The following is a 9,199-nucleotide window of genomic DNA, read 5'->3' as shown; positions in this document are numbered from 1 at the left end:
CCCTCACACCCTGCTGTGCTCTGCTCCCTCACACACCGCTGTGCTCTGCTCCCTCACACCCTGCTGTGCTCTGCTCCCTCACACCCCGCTGTGCTCTGCCCCCTCACATTCCACTGTGCTCTGCCCCCTCACACCCCACTGTGCTCTGTCCTCTCACACCCTGCTGTGCTCTGCTCCCTCACACCCCGCTGTGCTCTGCCCCCTCACATTCCACTGTGCTCTGCCCCCTCACACCCCACTGTGCTCTGTCCTCTCACACCCTGCTGTGCTCTGCTCCCTCACACCCCGCTGTGCTCTGCCCCCTCACACTCCACAGTGCTCTGTCCTCTCACACATCGCTGTTCTCTGCCCCCTCACACCCCGCTGTGCTCTAACCCCTCACATTCCACTGTGCTCTAACCCCTCACACCCCGCTGTGCTCTAACCCCTCACACCCCGCTGTGCTCTAACCAATCACACCCTGCTGTTCTCTAACCCCTCACACCCCGCTGTGCTCTGCTCCCTCACACCCTGCTGTGCTCTGCTCCCTCACATTCCGCTGTGCTCTGCCCCCTCACATTCCACTGTGCTCTGCCCCCTCACACCCTGCTGTGCTCTGCCCTCTCACACCCTGCTGTGCTCTCCCCTCTCACACCCTGCTGTGCTCTGCCCTCTCACACTCCACTGTGCTCTGTCCTCTCACGCCCAGCTGTGCGTTAACCCCTCACACTCCACTGTGCTCTGTCCTCTCACGCCCAGCTGTACGTTAACCCCTCACACTCCACTGTGCTCTGTCCTCTCACACCCTGCTGTTCTCTAACCCCTCACACATCGCTGATCTCTGCCCCCTCACACTCCACTGTTCTCTGCCCCCTCACACCCCGCTGTGCTCTAACCCCTCACACCCCGCTGTGCTCTAACCCATCACACCCTGCTGTTCTCTAACCCCTCACACCCCGCTGTGCTCTGCTCCCTCACACCCTGCTGTGCTCTGCTCCCTCACACCCCGCTGTGCTCTGCCCCCTCACACTCCACTGTGCTCTGTCCTCTCACGCCCAGCTGTGCGTTAACCCCTCACACTCCACTGTGCTCTGTCCTCTCACGCCCAACTGTGCGTTAACCCCTCACACTCCACTGTGCTCTGTCCTCTCACGCCCAGCTGTGCTCTAACCCTTCACACCCCGCTGTTCTCTGCCCCCTCACACCCCACTGTGCTCTGCCCCCTCACACCCCACTGTTCTCTGCCCCCTCACACCCCACTGTGCTCTGCCCCCTTACATGCCACTGTGTGGCACTGAAGAGCTGTTCTACAGGCACAAGGTAACAAAACTCTCCCCCACTCCCATCCACACACACACACACACACACACACACACACACACACACACACACACGCACGCGCACACGCACACACACACACACACATTTAGTGTGTGCTGTTACATTAGTTTACCCACTTGTCTTCATTAGCACACCTCACACATGCTCCCATTACATCTCCTTTAATTGGTAGATCTGCGGCTATTACACATATATTAATATATTTGCTGGCTGCCCACACCAACCCACCCCATGCCTATTTCCTCCCCCAGCCTGACTCCCCTTCCTGCCTCCTCCCCTACACCCTGCCTCCCCATTACGAGCATCCTGCTTCAACAAGTGGCATACTTCCCTGCACCTCCTCCCCTCCCCAGGGACACTGATGTACACAGGGCCTGCTGACGGAGCCTGATCCTCTCTTATCAATACAGCAGCTCCGCTCACCTGCTCTACTTTCAACTACAGCCCTGTGCCGACTCTGTGGAGCTGGCTGACCTTTAGATGGTAGCAACCAGATAGTGTTGAAAAACATTTCTGCGCCCAATCCTACACACAGCTGCACATAAACGCACAGTGATGCACCACCTACACAGACACACGCACATGCACGTACCGCAACCTTCTGCGCACACACACGTACCGCAACCCTGCGCGCGCGCGCGCACACACACACACACACACACACACACACACACACACACACACACACACACACACACACACACACACACACACACACACACACACACACACACACACACACACACACACAATTGATATGTGCTATCAGCTCAAGGTAGCTAACCAGTGGTACAGAAGACACAGGAACAGAAGCCATGTATGAAACAGATGCATGAGATTGGTCAGCGCATTAATACTATATACCACAGTTATAAAACTCTACAACCTTATCAATGAACCTGTCAGAGGTCCTCTCCTAATACCCTTCCTCTTCAGAACCCTCCAATATCCAATCACAACAATATCCTCACACAACAAATTGGTTCTTAACTGACTTGCCTAGTTCAATTCATGTTAAATAAAAATTCAATAAAAAAGTACATAGTACATTGTACACTACACGCCTTGACTCAGTGAGAAACTCAGTGTATTTGCTAGTCTTGTTATTGCCCGGCGCAGCAGTTATAATAAGAGACCTTTTGACCCTGGGGGGTATGTGTGCCGAAGTCCCACACTACAGAACATTATGAATGCTGGATTGTCTCAATTTTTGCTACTTTATTATGTGGTAATCAAATATTGTTTGTGTTTGTAACATGAGTAGACATTCATTACAGGTAATAAGCCAACTATACGAGTAAAAATCATTATTTCTACCACTGTGGATTATGCAGATAAATATGATTTTATTCATTCATTTCTTCAGCTCAAAATCTCCCCGTTGCTTGAACAGATCATCAACGTCACTTTCAGTATGCAGAAAGAAGTATTTACTCTGCTCAATGTCCTGAGCAGCAATGATCCGGGCCAGCAGAAATTCTTCAATGACCTTGGATTCACAGGGCCTGTGTTGAACTCTGTGTGTGACGTTCCTGTAGGGTTCAATGACCAGGAGCCCAGACATGCCATTGGATTTTGTCAACGAGGGGGTCTCCTGAATATTTCTCTGTAGGAACTCTGTATAAGTCTTTATCAAGCCAGGGATACTGAGTTGATAGTACTGGTTCAGTACATCTACAGGGCCTTCTGGTAAGGCAGTTAGACGGAACCAATGGATCCGCATGTGCATGTGGAACGCTGCCCCGTTCAGCCACTGTTTCACGCCAGCGGAGCTCATGCTACTCTCTATGACCAACTTTGAATAGAAGTTATCCAGTTCCTGTTTAAGCTTCTCGTCATAATGTTTGAGGAGCTCTGCCATCCTTTTCTTATCATTGGCTATACCAGGAACTTGCTTTAGGTACTCACTGACAATAGGGCCGATTTCTGAAGAGTAATCCGCTCCAAAGATCCTCCTTATGGGGTCTATGTATGACCTTTGCTCATGGATCTGGTGAGTCAAGACCTCAAAGAGCAGTGACAGCGCCAGCGCCACAATACCCAGACCTCCCAGGCTCACCTTGGTGCTCCCTCCAAATGCAGACGTCAGATCCTGGTTAAAGGCTGTCAGTTGCTCAGCCGACATGTTCTGCTGGATGGCTGCATATTGATGTTCCAGAGCAGCAGTGGAGTTGTGGGATAGGAAGTTGGTGAGGGTTCTGTCCAGGGAGATGTCAGGAACGATGCCTGCATGGCTGGCTACCTCAAACAGACAGTTTATAGTTTCTGAAGATGGACTGCATGCTTTGTTACCCATGTTTGGGCTGTGCTGTCTGTCTAACACGCTCCTCTTTCCGAAGACTTTGTCGAATACTGCCTGTTTATTTAAACACATGATGGGCTCAGAGTCTGAAGGACATTGTCCCGGCTAGGACAAACATCTAATAACCAAACAGCGGAATCTAGGGTTATTAGATGTCGGCAAATCTTTCAGCCAATGAAAAAGCAGGTCATTGACTGATGCTGACTTCAGACACAAACAGTACATACATTTATGCTGACAGACTCAGCGTCTGGTTACACAATGCATTCTTTCTCTAGCCATCCCAAAATATAAAATTCACCGCTACCTTTGATACTACCACTACACCCTTTAAATTAACTTATTCCATTACTTTCCAGATTGCAGCTAACATTAAATCACCTTAATTATAGTCATGATTGACTGTTCTTTTTGGCTATGAATTACTTTTCTGCAATTCAAAACCTTCCCGTTGGTTGATCAGTTTATAAAAGTCATGTTCAGACTGCAGAAAGAAGTCTTTGCTCTTTTCAATCTCCTGAGCAGCAATGATCCGGGTCAGCAGAGCGTCTCCAATGACCTTGGACTCACAGGGACTGTGTTGAACTCTGTGTGTGACATTCTTGTGGGGCTCAACGACCAGGAGCCCTGGCATGCTGTTGGCTCCTGGCTCTGGTGGTATCTCCTGGATATTTTTGCGTAGGTGGGCTGTATAGAGCTTGACCAGGCTTGTGAACGCAGTCTTGTAGGAGAGACGCAGTGCTTCTGCTGAGCCTCGTGGAACGGAGCCCAATCGGATCTCATGGATCCTCATGTGCAGGTGGAAAGAGGCCCCACACAGCCACTGTTTCATGGCCACTGACCCCATGCGTTTCTTGTTCGTCATCCTCTCAAAATGGTCAATCAGCTCATACTTCAGGTACTGGTCATAGAGCTCTGTCACCTCTGCCATCTTGTTCATGTCATTGGCTATCTCAGGGACCAGCTTCAGGTATTCACTGATGAGGGACCCAATTCTTGAGGAATTGCCGATTCCAAAGATCATTTTGGTAGGGTCCATAGCATTCTTGCTGTCCCCATGCCTTTTTGCCTTGTGGGCTAAGACATCAAAGAGTAGAGACAGGGCTAGTGCCACAACACCCACACCCCCCAAAGCCACATGTGTGTTCCCTCCCAATAAAGACGTCAGGTCCTGGTTGAAAACAGTGAGTTGTTCAGCAGACCAGTGTTGCTGAATGTCTGCATAATGTTGTTCGAGAGCAGCACTTGAGTCCAGGGATAGGAAGCTTTGCAGTGTGTCATCCAGAGAGATATCAGGAACCAAGCTACCTGCCCTGGCAACTGAGAACAGGTTGTCTATGGTTGCTGAAGATGGGAGGCAAGAAGTGATGCTTCTGAGCAGCATTATTCTCTTTCAGTAACTATCTTACTAATACTCTCTATATCACCTACTTTCTGGTGATTTCACTCTCATCTCAGCATCCGTAATATAATGATGAAACTAAATTACACAGGTTGTGTATTTGAACAGCAAGTCTGTGGAGGACATTGTCCTGTTAAAGTCAATATTTGTTGACCCTTTTGGAGTTCATGGACCAACTCAAAAAGAACATACTGTGAAATGTAGACCACCATTTGAAAAAATAAGACATCTGATGACATTGGACAACAAAAAACAGGCCAGCACCACTGCACTGACACGTATTCCACGTTGCAGTTCAGTTTACATGTATACCTGAGACACTATGCACTAATTCAAGCCAACCTACATGTTGTATGTGAATGTGGGCTTAAGTGAAGATTGGGTTTAGGTAAAGAATATCCTTACAGATGTGCATGAAAAGGTGGCATATGAGCATGAAAAAGAGTACACACACACACACACACACACACACACACACACACACACACACACACACACACACACACACACAGGAATCCTTGTTACTCTGCATTATTCAGGCTGGACCTACAAACAAGATCAAATCAGATACATAATTATTCTCTCACTGTCACATTATATTTTAAAATGTGTTGGCAGCTGTAATTCATAGAAAAACACTTTATTGGAAAAGTAGCAGGCCTAAACGTTTGCATGATCCAGGATATAAAGGGTAAACAGCAACACTCCTGGGAGCTGTGGCCTAATAAAATAAACCACCTCGGTTTTCAAGGAGTATTGGAAACATTCCCTGGAGCCCTGCATCCTCTAACTACAGTGCCTTGCAAAAAATATTCATCCCCCTTGGCGTTTTTCCTATTTTGTTGCATTACAACCTGTAATTTAAATGGATTTTTATTTGGATTTCATGTAATGTACATACACAAAATAGTCCAAATTGGGGAAGTGAAATGAAAAACTTTCAAACAGAAAAGTGGTGCGTCCATATGTATTCACCCCCTTTGCTATGAAGCCCCTAAATAAGATCTGGTGCAACCAATTACCTTCAAAATACATAATTAGTTAAATAAACTCCACCTGTGTGCAATCTAAGTGTCACATGATCTGTCACATGATCTCAGTATATATACACCTGTTCTGAAAGGCCCCAGAGTCTGCAACACCATTAAGCAAGGGGCACCACCAAGCAAGCGGAACCATGAAGACCAAGGGGCTCTCCAAACAGGTCAGGGACAAAGTTGTGGAGAAGTACAGATCATGGTTGGTTATAAATACATTTCAGAAACATTGAACATCCCACAGAGCGTCATTAAATCCATTATAAAAAATTGAAAGAATATGGCACCACAACAAACCTGCCAAGAGAGGGTCGCCCACTAAATCTCACGGACCAGGCAAAGAGGGCATTATTCAGAGAGGCAACAAAAAGCCCAAAGATAACCCTGAAGGAGCTGCAAAGCTCCACAGCGGAGATTGGAGTATCTGTCCATAGGATCACTTTAAGCCATACACTGCACAGAGCTGGGATTTATGGAAGAGTGACCAGAAAAAAAGCCATTGCTTGAAGAAAAAAATAATCAAACTCGTTTGGTGTTTGCCAAAAGGCATGTGGGAGACTCCCCAATCATATGGAAGAAGGTACTCTGTTTAAATGTAACTTTTTGGCCATCAAGGAAAACGCTATGTCTGGCACAAACCCAACACATTTCATCACCCCGAGAACACCATCCCCACAGAGAAGCATTGTGGTGGCAGCATCATGCTGTGGGGATGTTTTTCATTGGCAGGGACTTTGAAACTGGTGAGAATTGAAGGAATGATGGATGGCGTTGTGAGAAACCTGTTTCAGTCTTCCAGAGATTTGAGACTGGGGTGAATTTTCACCTTCCAGCAGGACAATGACCCTAAGCATACTGCTAAAGCAACACTCGAGTGGTTAAAGGAGAAACATTAAAATGTCTTGGAATGGCCTAGTCAAAGCCCAGACCTCAATCCAATTGAGAATCTGTGGTACGACTTAAAGATTGCTGCACACCAGCGGAACCCATCCAACTTGAAGGAGCTGGAGCAGTTTTGCCTTGAAGAATAGACAAAAATCCCAGTGGCTAGATGTGCCAAGCTTATAGATCAATACCCCAAGAGACTTGCAGCTGTAATTGCTGCAAAAGTTGGCTCTACAAAGTATTGACTTTTTTATTTCTTGTTTGTTTCACAATAAAAAATATTTTGCATCTTCAAATTAGTAGGCATGTTGTGCAAACCCCCTGAAAATCCATTTTAATTCTAGGTTGTAGGGCAACAAAATAGAAAAAATGGCAAGGGTGCTGAATACCTCCCCGTAGCATTCATGTATGTAGCCATGAAGTGCTTTGAAAGGCTGGTCATGGCTCACATCAACACCATCATCCTGGAAACCCTGGACCAACTCCAATTCACATATGGCCCCAACAGATCCACAGATGACGCAAGCTTAATGGCACGCCACACTGCCCCTTCCCACTTGGACAAAAGGAACACCTACGTGAGAATGCTGTTCATTGACTACAGCTCAGCATTAAACACCATAGTGCCCACAAAGCTCATTGCTAAGCTAAGGACCCTAGGACTAAACATCTCTCTCTGCAACTGGATCCTGGACTTCCTGAAGGGCCGCCCCCAGGTGGTAAGGGTAGGCAAAAATCTTCCACGCTGATCCTCAACACGGGGCCCCCTCGGGGGTGCGTGCTTAGTCCCTGCCTGTTCTCCCTGTTCACCCATGACTGCTTAGCCAAGCACGACTCCAATGTCATCATTAAGTTTGCTGATGACACAAACAGTGGTAGGCCTGATCACCGACAAAGATGAGACAGATACCTGGCAGTGTGGTGCCAGGACAACAACCTTTCCATCAACCTGAACAAGACAAAGGAGCTGATCGTGGACTACAGGAAATGGACGGCCAAACACGCCACCATTCACATCGACGGGGCTGTAGTGGAGCGGGTTGAGAGCTTTAAGTTCCTTGGTGTCCACATCACCAAGAAACTATCATGGTCCAAACATACCAAGACAGAGGGAGCGACAGTGCTTATTCCCCCTCAGGAGAATGAAAAGATTTGGCATGGGTCCCCATGTCCTCAAAAAGATCCACAACTTCACCATCGAGAGCAACCTGACTGGTTGCATCACTGCCTGGTATGGCAACTGCTCGGCATCTGACCGTAAGGTGCTACAAATGGTAATGCGAATGGCCCAGTACATCATTGGGGCTAAGCTTCCTGCCATCCAGGATCTCTATACTAGGCGATATTAGAGGAAGGACCAGGAAATTGTTGAAGACTCCAGCCACCCAAGTCATAGATGGTTCTCTCTGGTACCGCAAGGTAAGCAGAGCACGGAGTGCCAATTCTAGGTCCAAAAGGCTCCTCAACAGCTTCTAACCCTAAGCCAAAAAACTTCTGAAAAATGTATCAAACTGCTACCCTTACTTTTTTTACACTGCTGCTACTCTCTGCTTATTATCTATGCATAGTCATCTTTACCCCTACGTATACGTACATATTACCTCAACTATCTATGTCCACGGACGTAGATTTTTGGTACAATACATACCGGACCAAATCTGAAAAATCATAGACGTTGTTTGATTGTTTGGTTCTGATTAGACCCAGTCCGGATGGGCCTTGATTTCAACAGCCACAGACAGACTGGCCTATATTTGGTCCAAACATAGACATCTATAATTGGTTCACATTAGATCTGGTCCGGACCGGCCTTGATCTGGCACAAACATAGATGTCTATGATTGGTTCAGATTTGGTCCTGTCCAGACCAGAACAAATCTTAACAAATCATAGACATCTATGTCCCAGGACCCCTTTTGTGATAGCAAATTCATTAGGGACCACCTCATAATCAGAACAAATCGAGTGAGATCAAAATAGTGTATGGCAGGATGAACCAAGTTCCTGGCCCTAGAAGAAGATTTGGCCGTTTTCAAGCAAAATTCCTGCAATTCTACACATTTTGTCATGGGACAGATATAAAACGTTGTTGATTTAAAGGCCCAGTTTTATATATATTCAGTACCAGTCAAAAGTTTGAACACACCTACTCATTCCAGGGTTTTTCTTTATTTTTTACAATTTTCTACATTAAAGAATAATAGTGAAGACATCAAAACTATGAAATAACACATATGGAATCAAGTGTTAAAC

Source organism: Oncorhynchus nerka, linkage group LG17 (genome assembly GCF_034236695.1).
Source record: "Oncorhynchus nerka isolate Pitt River linkage group LG17, Oner_Uvic_2.0, whole genome shotgun sequence".
Taxonomy (NCBI): domain Eukaryota; kingdom Metazoa; phylum Chordata; class Actinopteri; order Salmoniformes; family Salmonidae; genus Oncorhynchus; species Oncorhynchus nerka.
The sequence above is the reverse complement of the archived record's forward strand: the minus strand, read 5'-3'. Positions refer to the sequence as shown.